We start from the raw sequence: 16,798 nt of genomic DNA on the forward strand, positions 1-16,798 counted from the left end.
ATGGAGACATAGGAACAAAGGCAATTTGATTGGTAGGTATGCTAGAATGCTCCAGTGGAAAAGCAATTCCCTCAACCTGCATTACATGATTTTGAATTAGGCCTCTCCAACCCAATTATCCATGTAGGCCACTTCAGGTGTGAAATTCGGCTTGAGGGCTCTCATCGCCGCTGCTTTCTCCTCATTTGCAAACGCTCTAAGGAGTGAGTTTACACCTAGAGGCAAGGGAGTATCTTTCACTTCTTATGAAAGCCTATTTGTGGTTTTGCTCCTGGTATGATTTGCTTATGATGACCAATGGCAAAAATATTGACAAAATGCAGATAACTATTATGTTTCTTCCCATATTTTCAGTTCAGCATCTTATTTTCTCACAATAGATACACAGATAGAACCAAAAGGCTGCATGGCTGATTAAAGCTATCTTATGTAGTAATGAAAAGCTGTAATAGAAGTTATAATGAGCTTTTGGCTTCAACACTTTGGTGATAAAACATGGGAGAAATGTTTGAAGTCACGATGAAACGGAAGTAGCAACAGCTCTTTTCTTCTTTATTGTGACACAGATCCAGGTGTAATGGATTATCACAAAAAAAGTGTGGAGACTATTCATTCATTGATTGTCGATTGGATTTTTGGGTGTTGCACTCAAAAATGGTGACAGATGAACATGGGCTTGCAGAGCCGGAGTTTAAGCAGAATAAATGATTGGAGAATTCCTGCATACAGTAAATCACCAAATTCTCACCAGAAAATCCAGTTATGAGATTTTGATAAAACAAAATTAAAAATGAAATATATACATGGATGAATATGCATGTAGATAATAGATAGAATTGTCATTTCATGCCAACTTTAAAGAGTGAAAACTCACCCAAAAATTAAAATTCTGTCATCATATTCACTCTCGGGTAGTTCCAAACCCATATGATTTTCTTCTGTTAAACACAAAAGGAAATGTTAAGCAGAAAGTTAACCCTGCATACAATAAAAGTAAATGAGAATGGGTCCAACTCCAAAATTGACAAAATATTACTAATATTAGCATTTTGCTTAACATCTCATTTTGTGTTTCATGGCAGAACGACATGATGACATAATTTTCCTTTTTTGGTAAACTATTCCTTGTTCGATCATGTTGCTATAGTCTCTAACTTGGCAATGTAACAGAGGTAGCGACCGATGTCTTGCATATCGTGATGTACATTTTTGGATTATCGAAAAAGAAATAATGTAGAACAGGACTTGGTTCTGTCCATCGGTTGTTGATTGGATGGAGGCAGATCTTATTGCAAACTTGCTGTAGATTGCAAGAATAGGGGTAGGGTTGAAATGGACTATTGGAAAAATCCGGCATACGTCACCAGAGAGAAGTCTATTGTTTCACCGGAAGATGTAGTTTTGACATCATCATTTTGATTAAATTATATGGGAAAAGAAAAAAATGAATGAATGGATGAATCACAATAAGATCATTAAGACGCATTTAGAAAATGTAATGCCAACTTTAAGCTCTTTATGTCTCCTGAATGTTACATCACTTGGAACCATGCTTGGAACAGGAAACACAGCAGTTACTGTATATTTGACCTCTAGCTGAATATTTAGTCCAGACCTTCTTCGAACAGTTTTAAGAACACCGATCATGTGATATGCTGAGCTCTACCATGTCTGTCTGCCTCTGACCTGCACTGGACTGCATCTCACACACACACATGGAAAAAGAAATCTGAACACACACGCACATAGGCTACACTTCTTACACTGATCCATCCTGACAGCTACTCTAAGACAGACTAGATCATCTGATTGAAGGGCTGTATAAAAGGTGGTCCATGACTCGCTCCATTGAGTCACAGGCTCCAGAAGGGCTCCTTATGAAATAGAACAAGTGCCCTGTCTTTTACTCTTGAATGACTCCACTAATACGAACATGCACACAGTATTCTTGAAGAGTGTCCCCTTGCCTCGCATTAACTTGAACCTGACTTGGCATGACTCATGTGGTTAATTTCCTTACATAACAAGAACAGTGTTGAAAGTTACTGTTTTTAAGGTGAATTCAGTGATCCATAATCAGGGACTTTGTTGTACCATGCTGTTAGTTTGGTTTGGGGCAAGGTTGTGTGGCTTCAATGCTTTTGTTAAAAGTTAAGTTACATTGTAGCCCGAATAGAGTTTCACTACAACACTGTGACACTGTGGGTTTCATGCAGATTTATATTTTAAAGGGGACCTATTATGCAAAATTCACTTTTATATTGTTTTTTTTTTAAACATAATTATGCGTCCATAGTGTCAATTGACAGCTGTATATTATGCTGCTGTCACTTTAAAACACAGATCTAATATACACATGCAATTTCTTTCGCTGCCGTTTACGTTCACAGACAGAACCGTGAACTTTGTGTGGTTATAACCTTGTGTGTATTTGACAGTTTTAGCGCAATAAGATGTGAAAGAGAACTAATTATGCGTCCATAGTGTCAATTGACAGCTGTATATTATGCTGCTGTCACTTTAAAACACAGATCTAATATACACATGCAATTTATTTCGGTGCTGTTTACGTTCACAGACAGAACCGTGAACTTTGTGTGGTTATAACCTTGTGTGTATTTGACAGTTTTAGCGCAATAAGATGTGAAAGAGAACTAATTATGCGTCCATAGTGTCAATTGACAGCTGTATATTATGCTGCTGTCACTTTAAAACACAGATCTAATATACACATGCAATTTCTTTCGGTGCTGTTTACGTTCACAGACAGAACCGTGAACTTTGTATGGTTATAACCTTGTGTGTATTTGACAGTTTAAGCGCAATAAGATGTGAAAGAGAACTTAGTTTAATACTCACGGGACACGCCGTCTGACATCCAGCTTTCTGTGCGCGTGCTTCGGATGTGCTTTCAGAAAATCATATATCAGAAGTTTAAATTGATATGGCTTTAAAATGCATGCAAATTAAAAAACTTTAATGATGAAGAAAAACTGCAATGTCACGTGAGCATGACCATGATAGATGATTATCAAAACCAAACAGATGTTTTGTTAGTTTTTGGGAGAGTATCTAAGGTTGCTGTAAAGGCACAGCATTATTCTGGATAAGGGGTGGGGAGCAGCAACTCATTTGCATTTAAAGATACAAATGCACGAAAACAGCATTTTTTTGCTTTCACTAAAAAAATGGTAATTTACAACATGCAATAAATGATCTGTGGGGTAATTTGAGCTGAAACTTCACAGACACATTCTGGGGACACCTAAGAATGATATATTTCATCTTTTAAAAAGGAGCATCATAGGTCCCCTACTCCCCTTTAATAGTGTACCAGTCCTGGTCCTAATTAAAAATGAACAAATTATCAAAACAGTTCAACAAACAAGAAGTTAATACTGGGTTCTGCCTTTTTAGGCACAATATTGACAGTTTTTACTCTGCCAATAAAAATAATTCCAAACAAAGTCACCTAACGCCTAGCAAATCAGTGTTTTTGAACAAATCGGTTGAATGAACGATTCTCACTTATAATAAAAGGTGTGTTCGTCATGAAGCGTCACTGCACAGATCATTCGATGTATGATATCTCTCTCGCAGAACTTTGATGTCATAGACCGGTCGCCGGTCTGCAAAAGTCGAACACACCTAAAGACTAGTCACTAGTTTAATTCGTAAATGAATGGATGATTTACAAATCATCTAAGTGACTCACTCATAAAAACAGTCACATCTCGCCACCTCGGCATATTGATGTAACTTGCAGAAAGCGTTTTTGAAAAAAAACACACTGTTGTATGATTTATATTAAATATTATTTGTAGTAATAATGTATAAATAATGTATATTTTCTAAACCTGGATAGTTTCTCTTTTCTTATTATTTTAAACATTTTACTTAGATATTTGTTAACATTGATCTAATAAAACATGGCTGTTGTCAACTGGGTAGAAATAAAACGCAGTCAAATAAACACAGCAATTTGTGGTTGAGCAAAACTGTGAGCCAAACAGTTCTTTAGCCACATAGCAAGAATGTAAAGAATAATTAATTTATTTGAGAACGTCAATTATAGTGTCTATTACAGAATACAAACCCCTATCATAAACGAGGGAACATATACTTAATTAGCCAGCTAATTGTGCTGATAATTCTGCTCTTAATATTTGACTTCTTCCCCTACAAATGCCATGAAATATTAACTGATTAACAGAGCATGATTGCATCTCCTGGATTGGCCAACTTTCATAAATGGCTTTTTGCTGAACTGTTGATAAAGATCTTCTCCCCTTCCTCTAAATTGATTACAGAGCACATGGTTGTGGGATGCAGAAGCTGTCTGGTAGCTACTCAACTGATTGCTGTTTAATGAATCTGTCTCTGATTGGAAGGGGACAGTTTTGAATTAATGGGTGTAATGGGACTGACTGGCCCATTTATTTATAACTTATGTTGATGGAGCTACGAAGGATATGCTATCGTCAGTCACCATAACCTAAACAGCATTTTAGCTTGAATAATTTTTTTTCTTGTTTATAAAGTGAACATGTAATCAAAAACCAGACTTAAATAAAAAGTATTTGATACACCATGTAGACATATTCTGATTATATATCAACAACTTTTTTTCACAAGCTTAATTACTGTATGCAAATGTACATGTCACAGTAACGGTTCCAAGTTTGTTTGAATCAGACATAACCAGGAAAGATTTGCGGTCACTTGAATTCAGTACTGAGGTAGTGACAAATTGGTTCCTCTTTTAAAATCTCTGGCAAAATGTCTGTTTTAGTTAGCTTATGTACTAGCATAGCATACAGATACCCAAATAGGAGATTATCCTGATATATTAGCTACACATTCACAATTATCATTATCAGTAATCTATAATTACTTGTTACATAAAGTAAATGTCCAAGTATTTAAGTTGAATAATGAATTATTTATTTATTAGTTTACATATTTTAAATGTATATAATTTGTGTGTACGTGGCATAACTATTAACTGATTGAGACCTGATTTCTAGGTCTCTGCAACCACAAGTGCATGCTGGAAACGCATAGATGCTATTATAGTCAGCTGCCATAATGTCATCTGCATCATCTTAGAAGTTATTATTATATTTCTATCCTTATTTTTCACTCATGTGTATGAGATTATTGCATTTTAAACATTCTACCCCCATAGCCGGCTGTTGCTTGGACGTAGCCCCCTGTGACCCTGCAATCCCTTCAGCGCAGAGTATTCAGCATCCCTGATTGGATTTGGCTAACATCCGGAGAGCAATGGAATGCTCCAGATTTATGAAGCTTAATGACAGATGACAGGGAGACAGAATAGGCTGTTGCTATTCTCGTTTCTCCCGCTCTCCCCTCTCGCCTGGACGCGGACTGCTGTCGAGTGCCCCCACTTTGCTGATTGATCAAGGGAGGTCAAATTGTTGCAAAGGAGCATCAGCACCGTGCCGTTGCCTTCAGCCGTGATTCGCAGCGCTGTCAAAATGTTTGATTGTGTTTGGCACCTCTGGAAGAGGCACTTCTTGTGCATCTGAGCCGCTGAATCAATTTAGTAGGCTGTGATTATATTAACCCCATGAAAGGCCCAGGTGATGCATATGATCTATTTAAAGACGTATGGCGTTATTAGCTCCCTAAGAATAGAAAAGCAATCTTACAGATTTGACAAAATCAGGCAGTCTGGAGCCCACGCGGAGAGCTGATGCAATGCGAATTATGTGGATTGACTCTTCTGTCAAGACTAAAACCAACTGTCTTCCTTTCTAATTATGCTGTTTTGACAGCCAAACTTTCAAACTTTAAGCTACTGAAACTTTTTTTTTTTTTTTTACTTTCAGGGAAGACTTTGTGAAGCAGCATTTAAAGACAAATTGTCTTTTATTAGTTAAAGTGATAGCCCAGCCAAAAATAAAAAATCAATTACTCACTCTCTGTCACAGTCCTCGTCTGCACCAGTCTGTCTTTGTGTCTGCACTACACTTCCCAGAATCCTCCTCGTCTCCACACCTGTATTCACTCCCTTACTTACCAGCCTGTCCCTCGTTATCATCATCAGTGTCACCTGTTTTCACCTTGTTATGTTTAATTCATGCTTGTATTTAGTTTGCTTCTGTTCAGTCTGTCACGGGTGGTGCAGGCAGAAGAAGACAAAAGGCAAGAGCTCCAATGCAAATACTTTTACTAACAAATAAAACTGCAGGCTGGTACAAACCGGCAGTATAACTCACGCAACACCAAAACATTTACAACGACCGACCAGGACAGACTGAACAGAAGCAAACTAAATACAAGCATGAATCAAACATAACAAGGTGAAAACAGGTGACACTGCTGATGATAACGAGGGACAGGCTGGTAAGTGAGGGAGTGAATACAGGTGTGGAGACGAGGAGGATTCTGGGAAGTGTAGTGCAGACACAAAGACAGACTGGTGGAGACGAGGACTGTGACACTCATCTCGTTCCTAACCTGGATGACTTTCTTTCTTCTGCGGAACACAAAAGAAGATATTTTAAAAACTGTTGGTAACCAAACAGTTTTGGTTCCCATTGACTTACCATTTTTGTCCATATGAAGTCAGTAGGAACAGAAACTGTTTTCTGTTACTTGGTTACCTACATTCTTTGAAATATCTTTTTTTGTCTTTTTTTTTAATGACATACTGGGAAGTAAATGATAGAATTTTCAATTTTGGGTGAACTATCCCTTTAACATTATTTGGCATTTGTCTTCTCATTGTGTACTACATACTAAGAGCTGTTTTATAGTTTTTATATTGCGGTGGCATTTACTGATAGAATTACCCACGTCAGCCAGCGGTACGTCATGGCTATCCGTCATAGACTTTTTCTGCGTCTCTCCCTTGAGCTCACTCTGCATCAATACAATCTCACCCTGCATCAATACAATCTCCACTTTGGAAATGTCACGCACGTAAACCTAGACATGATTCACATAGTGTCTCACTTATGAGCTGCCACTTGAGTTGTTAGCATGGCAAACATGGAGAAATGTTCTCTGCAACAGGGGAGTGATTACCAAGCCTGCAGAAAGACAAAGTGAGATTTATCCTTCAGATATGCTGTTTTCAGTGCATGCATCCAGTATTCACATTATAAGAGGTGTGTGTGATAAAGGCCCCCATGAGCCATAATATTATTCGCTGTTACCACTAAAACAACATTTCACTTTTTTATTGTATAATGTATTTTTGTTCCTTATATATAAATATACACAGAATATACAAAATCTGCGTTTAATGGCATAAAATAATGTTAAAATCAGCAATAATACCTACAATTAAAATAGCTGCTCAATGTGATCTCCGCCATTGGGCTACAGTTGTGGCCTAATGGTTAGAGAGACATTCTCAGGGTAAAAACAATTCTTGGCTCTGTAGTTAAATTTATTTAAAGGGATAATTCACCCAAAAATGAAAATTCTGTCATATTTTACTCACCCTCATGTCGTTCCAAACCTGTATGACTTTCTTCTGCAGATCTTAGAAAGTCATACAGGTTTGGAACGACATGAGGGTGAGTAAATGATGACAGAATGTTAGTTTTTGGATGAATTAACCATTTAAATACATTTATTTAAATTGAATATTAAATTATTTAAATTAAATGAAAGGAATAGTTTACCCCAAAAGAAATATTCTGCCATCATTTGTCATCATGTCATTCCAAACCCTTACGATTTTGGTTAATCTTGGTTAAACACAAATTAAGGTATTTTAATGACACCTTAGAGGTTTCTGTCCCTCCATCGAAAGTACTGGTAATCAAAATGTAGAAGAACAATATTTTTTAATGATGGTCAGTCAGAATGGTATTCTACATCCTGTTTGTTATCTCTGTCGCCTCTGGCTTGCTTAGTTGGGGAAACTTAATATTCAACAATATTATTGATTTGAATGCAGAGAACTGAGCTGGGCGATGACATCACTGTTTTCAGCAGAACTGCTTTATAGATGAAAATGAACTAATTTAATAATTGATGATCTTTACAACGGAGATGAATCAACACTGAACTGACTTCAGCTGAATAATGACACTATTTTCTTTTAGAACTGCTGTACAGCCGAAATGACTTCTGTTTGCATCATTGAATCATTTTCCTGTTATCACTCCGTAATGAAGTTCATTGATAAGGGAAGGAGCTGGCGGGAACCGGCGAACATTCAACGTTAACTTTAATCCAAAAATAAACAAAAAACAAGACGAAAGTAAAGCGGCAGCGCCTCACGGACGACTGCCGCATATAACCATAATAAAATATAAAACATAACATAAATTCCAGGCCTGGTCCTCTCTCATCCTTCACTGTCATCACTCCTCCTTTTATCATTCTGGAGCCACTACATGGTACTCACATCAGGTGTGGTGTGCAGGTGACGCTCATCATCACTTGTGCCACCAGCCACGCTCCGTTCCCACGGCTCTCGGCCCCAGCCTGGTTGCCACACACTATAAAGATGCTTTGAAACAACCTGTATTGTATAAAGCACTATATAAATAAAGGTGACTTGACTTGACTAACCTCAATTAAAGTTCAGGAATTCAGTTGGAATTTGAAAGGCATTCTGAATTCAGTTCTGAATAGCAAACGTCCCATCGTGGTTGAGGCACCAACACACCAGCATCCTACTGGGACCAGAGACAGAAAAACTGAGTTTAAATGTACAGAATGACCTAGAATATGCACAAAAATGGACTCTTCATTGGACAGTTTCCTATATGATGTCACTACAAAACCCTGACAAAAGACAGAGGAATCTAGAAGAGTTTAGAGGAGCTCTAGTTTCATTGGGGTTATGTAATCGAGCTTGTTAGTCATGAGTTCTGCTTTATATGGTCATATCAGTTTTAAGTGGAGTTACAAGTATGGCCTTTTGTTCTGCATGAATTCCTTTCCTCAGGCCGAAAGTACTATGGCTGTTTCAGTGTGTGTGCTTGACTACTAACCCCAACCTCCTGCTTGAAAGGCTAAAGTTCACCAAACGGATGAAACCATAGCCCAGTAATGTGACACTGCAGAAATATCAGACGTCTGCTCTCTTCAATGACGTTTATAGAGTGCAGGGACACAGAAAAAAACAGACTACTGCTATCCTCAAGTGAGCTATTAACATTCCAGTGTCACTCTTTTATTGTGCTGGCTAGCACTGATACGTGATGCTATGGTTCTTGTTTTGCAAACTGTCAAGGTTAAATACATGAATGGGGATCTATTAGCATTAATGTTGCTCATCCATGCAGAACTGTGCATGACGTGTGCATGACCTCTCTGCTGTACCTGTTCCCAGTGCTGCGCTCAATGTTTTTGCCATGGGGGGTTTAATACCTCCCACTCACTAGTCACTACTCATGCTTATGTCATCATAGTGCTCTCTATCCCTGCATTCTCCTGATCAGCCAGCCCCATTTCAAAACGCTCATACCTCTCATCCGCCGGCCATCTCTTATAGCATTTTCTAAGTGTTAACGACACTTCATAACAATCCTGTGTCCATGGAATACGGTAACTCTTTTCCAAAACCTAGTGTGCTGCTTACCTAGACAACACATTAAGGCATCACACATAAAGGCGGTTGGCAGCATAATCATGACACCTTCTAAGATACCTTACTTTGGCAGCAATGAAGGTAATACTAGAATGCATTGTGTTGAGCTGAGTGAAAAATTGAATTCAAGATGGTAAACAAGGCCAGAGAAATGCAATAAACGATTAATTATATTTGAATAGTATTTATTATAATTAATTAGATTATTTTATTCAATGCTGAAAAGGATTGAAAAATTTGTTGAATAAATAAAATTCACTATGCTTACACTACTGTTTTAAAGTTTAGGATGGGTAATATTTTTAAATGTTTTTGAAAATGTTTTTTTGAAAGTCTTTTACCAAAGCTGCAATTATTTGTTTAAAAATACAGTAATAACACCAATAATCTGAAAAATTATTACATTTTAAAATATCTATTTTCTATTTTAATATATTTTAAATTTGAATGTATTCCTGTGACGGCAAAGCTGAGTTTTTAGCAGCCATTAACACTTCAGAAATCATTCTAATATGCTGATTTGCCGCTTGCTTCAGTTCAGACACTTGCATGTGACATTATATTATTAACATTTTACCCAAATCAAACTCAAACAGTTACAAGGTTTTTGACCAGTGAATTTCTGAGAATTTGGACATATTTGTTTTGTCCGTCATTAGAACGTCTGTATCTGAGTCAGTAAGTGCATCTCATTATATTTTCATCACCTTACAGGTTATAAAGTTTAATGTAGCCATGTTGGGCACTCAGTTTTCTTCGATAGAGGCGTGTGGAGTTATGAGGTTTTAGCGGCAGTTTGAGGATCCAATGGACTTACGAGTTTTAGTCACAAGCTCTTTTTAATACTTTTCTTGGTTAAATATTTGCAAAACCCACAAACAGACATAATGGGTGAACAATAGTAATGATTTATGAAAAAAAAAGCTACAATATATTATGTATATTGGAATGTAGTGTAAGACACTTTGGATAAAAGCATCTGCCAAATGAATTAATGTAAATGTAAACGCATGTTGCATTCACTGGGCATCCATTAGCATCTTGGAATAAAAACTGTTAAAATGTTCAGTATGAGTTGTATGGTAGTATACTGTTCTAAACATAGCCAATTTTTGGCCATCTCACATTTAATTAATTTTCAGCATCGTATTCATATAACATGCATTACATGCCACAGCTGCCTACCATTTAACCTTTGTATGCATGGGCAATGATGTTGCTCTCTGTTCAAGACCACAAATCAAACCCTGTTGGAAAGATAGCCAAAAAGCTCTGGGCTCTGATTTATTGTAATCAAAGGTTAGAGAGTGTCTATTAGGATGCAGCTGCTACATGGATTAGCACCACAATGAATATAAAAGTGCTCTAATAGACTAAAGAATGTTGGTGCCGTCATAGTTTCATCCTTAGAGATGAGTAACACCTAAAATTTACATGGGTATAAGCACAATATCCTTGCTTTAAAGCTGACAAATCATGGACTTTTTTCCATATATATATATGGGGGGGGATATGCTATAAGAGATGGCCAAAACAGCCTATTTAATGCTAAAGGTCAGACAGTGTGGAAATGTACTTTGCACTAATTATTTTAATTTTAAGTTACTTATAGCATTTTTTTTTTAAAGTCACCGAAATCACTACACTAAATGAAGCAAGGGTTTAAAGTTACAATCAAGCTATTTTAATGGCATAAATAAATTATTTTCACAGAAAAAATATTTACATATGTCACTTAGATTATCAAAGATGAGTTTTAGGCTAGCAGCAACCTTCCGTTCTCTCTCTTGAATCCAACACCGAAGTGACTTAAACTGCAATTCATTCGACTGGCCGCTAGAGACAGGCTCCAAAAGAGTCAATCCCATTCCCATATACCCCTGTTAATATGCCCGACTTTACAACAGAAAAAGATATGTTTTTACAGCCTGGTACAAAAAGTGGTTTTGGTCTATATAGCTAATTTTGCCCTTCATGACAACTGTGAGAGGGGTGAATTTTTTTCTAAATCATCCGTTTAAATTATATTAAGCCTTAAAGTTCTGCATAATTAAGGGCGTGGCCACTTGAGTGACAGGTGGATTGCCGCTGCTGTCACTACTAGCCGTTTGTCTGCTGTCTGTTAGCGTCAAGTCACCTCAGCTAATCCCACCTTTTTGCACATTTTTGGTTATCCGGGAATGACGCGCTGCCAAGATGGCGACAGGTGGCTCCGCCCACTTTGGGCTTAAAAATGCTCTTCAGAAACCTACGGGTGACATGATCACGGTCCATGGTTTTATACAGTCTATGGTTTTAGGTGAAAAAATTATTAACTCCAGGGGGACTTTAAATCAATAATTTTCATCTTAGTTTTAGTTTTAATATAACCTTGCAAGAATCCTTGAAAAACATTTTAACTTGACAAACTGTTGCTTGGATGTTTCCTCATCATTGTGAGGTGTTAAAGTCTATTACTGTGAGACCGCTACAGAGGGACGATCTGAGGACGTTTTTTTTTTTGTGAGCTATAATGCTGGTAAAATATTAATGTCCTCCTAAAGTATGCACGATGAGTCAGGGTGAGGTTTTACTGCACCGAGCGCTGGAAATAGCTCACTCAATCCACATTACTCACAGCAAGGCTCTTTTTAAGAATCCTGCGCAGAGATTAGTGCCATTGTGACTTCCAACCCTGACAATTTCCACACACATTATCAAAGTGTGTGCTATGAGTAATGACTGTAGAACTGGGACAGGACCCATTCGTTCCAAGAATTCTCTTTTAAGATATAGGCTACATTTATGCACAGTTAATGTTAACAGATATATTTTTCGCAAATGAATGGCACATGAATTTGCTCACAATGGACAAAAGGACTTTCTGTTTTTCCCTGGCTATATTGTCTTAAAGGTGATGGGTGTCATTTTTCATGTTATAAAGGGACAATTTAACCAAAAATAAAAATTGATAATTAATAATAATTTGTAACATTTATATAGCGTTTTTCTTGGTACTCAAAGCACTTTACATATAGAAGGGGGGAATCTCCTCAACCACCACCAGTGTGATGCATCCACCTGGATGATGCAACGGCAGCAATATTGCACTAGAAAGCAGATTGATGCAGTCAATCAGTGTATTATCGGGATGATTAGGAGGCCTTGATGATGGACAGAGGCCAATGGGCAAATTTGGCCAGGATGCCTGGGTTACACCCCTACTCTTTTTCGAAGGACATCCTGGGATTATTTATGATCACAGTGAGTCAGGACTTCGGTTTAACGTCTCATCCAAAGGCATTTGCTTATTAATAATACATTGCAATTGCTTATGAATAGTAGCAAAGAATACATATGGGCATCATGGTGGACATCATCCTCTGATCCCTGAGCTATTACTTTGTAAGCAGGGACTGGCTCTAAAACCAGTCCACCCCCGTCACTGTCACATGTCATGACCACTTACAAAACAGGGTTTTTACTCCACTGATTCTAAGAAAAGCCTCAGTAAAGCTTTTTAACATATTACAGTGGTATATTTTGTTGTGTTTTTTCTGCAATGACATATAACAGGCACAGATTTAAAATTGATGTGATGATATACTCTAACGTAATACTTTTTACACCTTATCCAGTAGTAATTCACCAAAAATGTGGGGATTTTCAGGGAGTCTTTCTGCAGGTTACATCATTAAACCAGTCTTTAGCTGTTCATTTATATGAATCATTCAAAAACAGTTCCTTTAGTCACTTAATGCATGAATCATTGATTCAGATTTGTTCAAAAACACTGATTCATTCAGGAACGAAACAAGTGTCACAATGAGTGAGTCATTGAATCATAAAATCAACCTATTTGTTCAAAAACAATAATTCATTTAGGAACTAAATAAAAGACTGCTTTTATGAATGTGTGATTGACTAACACCACCTGCTCTGTGTTGCTCAAACACTCGATGGTTTATTCGATTGTGGATTTGTTTGGAGATATTTACGAGCAAAATTAGACTGTCAACATTGTCTAAAACATAAGTTACTGTATACTTAGGACTGTTAAAAGCAATATCACACTCGCAATCGTATTCTGAACTAGTACAAAGATCTTGCAATATAATGCTTCAATATATATAATATAAAAACCCAAGATCTTTTGGCTGTTTGGGGGACCTTTTATTAATAATTGAATATAATTTAGAGCTCATGCCATTCTTTTGGGAACAGTATATTTCCCAGAGCTTCTATCGACTGTTGTTTACACAACTGTCTCAGTGAGCCAGAGGTGAAAATGAATTCGTTTTTCTTTAGTCTGGGATCTGCGCCACCTTGTTCATAACTTTGTCATTTTTCAAAATAACATTTTGATTTCTCTAAAGACTTTTGTAATCTCGGCTCTTACACAGAAATAAGAATAAACAAACAAACAACTGTTTCCTATTCATCTAGCCTAGCGTTAAGATCAACATTTCCAATATGATGCTTAATTACACATCACCTAATGACTTATTTGCTTTTTCATCGTGTTCCTCTGTTGCTTTTGTCGTCACATAACAAGGCCACATGGGAGGAATGTAATATTAGATTCAATCTTGCCTTGTTGAAGAGGCTGAGACTCTTTATTTACCTGTCAGAAAGATGTGCAATTTATGTATCTGCTGTTCTCAGCAGACATTTTTGAACAAACTTCTTCCCCTATCAAAAAAGAGTTAAACAGTGCAAATGCCATCAAACAAAGCCTATTAATGCTAGCAGATTACAAGCATGTCTTTAGTTAAGACATGGTATTTAGTGCTTGCGGGAAGGAGATTAAATAAGATCCAGCCTGTTATCTTGCCGAATGACAAATTAATCAAATAAAGAAATAATATTTCAATTCCCCTGATGCATCTGCGTAGTGAATTGTTTGTAAAGATATTTATCATCCTAAAACAACTATTTAATTTTTCCTTTTTCGTGTGAGACCAGGGAGTTTATCTGCAGCAGTTGTTTATTTTCAGCTGTTATCTATGCTGTAGTGTTGCTGTTGGCCAATATTGTCTGGTTTACTTGTCAGATCTCTGGATCTCAGCTTTGCTGTTGTCAGTTGCTATAAGTGTTTAAATGCCCAGGGAGGATCTCTGCTGAATAAGAAGATGCTATATCATTTCCATCACATCTCCTGGCAAATCACCAGTGAATTTTTGCTTGTGTCACTCTTATTCCACCTTGTAAATTTGATGCAAATAGCCAGCTCAAGCCTCATTGAGATCTTTTTTAGTGCCAAGGGCATATGTGAATATCATTATTCATCCTCCAGCTCCAGGATGCTACATTACAGCAACCTTTCCCCTTTTTTCTTCTCTTTTTTCATCTACAACAGCATATTAGCAACCACATAGCAACGCCCTGGCAGCCACCCAGAGCATATACAGGCAAACGAAGTAGCAATGCCATAGCAACCACCCACACCTTGTCAACTAGTCAGAACACTTAGCAATAGCATAGTCATTCCCTGGCAGCCACCCACCCCAACCAGAACAGCTTTGCAACCATTCAGAACACCTTAGGAACCACATAGCAACGCCCTGGCAGCCACCCACCCTAGTAACCACCCAGAACCGTGTTGCAACCATTCAGAACACATTAGCAACAACATAGCGATGCCCTAGCACCCACCAAGAACACCCAGTAAACCACGTAGCAACGCCTTAGCAACCACCCAGAACAGCATTGCAACCAATGCATAAACAGCATTAAACCAACTTAAACTAAAATGAAATCTGAAAATATAAAATCAAAGCTCATTCAAAATATTAATAAATACTATCATACTATATAAATAATACTAAAATAACACTGGCTCTAGCAACCACCCATAACAGTGTGGAAACCATTCAGTAAAACTTAGCAACCGCATAGAGATGCCCTGGCAACCATTCAGAACACCTTAACAACACCCTAGCAACCACCCGGAACACCCTGACAACCATTTAGAACACCCTAGTTTTACCTCTTTGTTATAGAGGGAACAGTGGAGAGAAATTGAAAATTAGTATAGAGGGACAAGTGAGAGAGGAAAATTGATCATGTCACATTGAAGTTGCATAGTATAACCAGTGCATCACATAACTATATTTGCACTTTTTCAGTAGCAGCCTGGTCGAACGCAAATTAGTTAGCTTTTGCTTGTACTAGGATGTATTATAGCTGTATTATATTATAGATAATGTACCTCTGTGGCCAGTCAGTGGTGCAGATTGCCATGTGGTAACAGTTGGGGGATTCCTGGATAAAATCTCTTCTTCCGGGGATCAGAGAAAGCATAAGGCTTAAAATGGGAAACGAAACTCTCAAATGTCCTGTTGCAGTCTGACATGTGGGTTATATGAAAACTAGTTGTTATATTACTCCTAATCTGCATTATAAATGAGGTGTTTACCTTAGCTGCTCTGTTGTTAAATTGTTATTTAGTTTGTTTACTGGCAGTAACCATGTATACATATAAGTATGTGAGAGATAAGGAGACAGGTCAGTCAAGGAGAGTAGTTATCTGGAAGTGTGTGTGTGTGTGTGTGTGTGTGTGTGTGTGTGTGTGTGTGTGTGTGTGTGTGTGTGTGTGTGTGTGTGTGTGTGTGTGTGTGTATTGGCAGGGGAAAATGTGGGCTGGTTTCTTCCTGCCTTGTTGCTTTGGAGTGGAAAGTTGATGGAAATATCCAGAGTGTGTCCCGGTTGCCCAGGGCTGCTGTGTGTGCCATAATAATCTCGACTCAGGACTCGTGTGTGTGTGTGTGTGTGTGTGTGTGTGTGTGTGTGTGTGTGTGTGTGTGTGTGTGTGTGTGTGTGTGTGTCTGTCTGCCGGGGGGGGGAGTCAGTGGTCACACCTGACGCGGGGAGCTCTCCGAGGTCCTGAACGCCTGCTTGTTACACACACACACACACTGAGCTATTTAAATGAGGACATACTATAGACTGTTGTCTATATATAAAGATAACTAAAAATACTCAGTCCCTAAACATACTCCACAAGAAATACAGTATATTACTTCATATTACTTACTAAAAATAAGTGAAAACCCCCCAAAGGCACTTATTAAACAAGTCTCAATATCTTATACAGTATTGCTTCTATTAAACATATCTTGCTTCAAGTTCAATGTTTTTTTTTATACTGTACCTGAAAAACAAGAAAAAAGAATCTACATGTGCTTAAACAACTGACTCTTATCTGCCAGTGTTTTCTGCCTGTTAACTGTTACC

The 16,798-nt window shown here is 37.6% G+C and overlaps 1 protein-coding gene across 1 annotated transcript in view; it reads left to right on the forward strand.

The window, feature by feature from the left end:
* The window catches only part of rcan2 (regulator of calcineurin 2), a 68,718-nt gene that overhangs the window by 3,540 nt on the left and 48,380 nt on the right, over nucleotides 1–16,798 (forward strand). The window lies entirely within an intron of this gene.

Source organism: Rhinichthys klamathensis, unplaced genomic scaffold (assembly GCF_029890125.1).
Source record: "Rhinichthys klamathensis goyatoka isolate OS25496 unplaced genomic scaffold, OSU_Roscu_1.1 h1tg000281l_1, whole genome shotgun sequence".
In the NCBI taxonomy this organism is placed as follows: domain Eukaryota; kingdom Metazoa; phylum Chordata; class Actinopteri; order Cypriniformes; family Leuciscidae; genus Rhinichthys; species Rhinichthys klamathensis.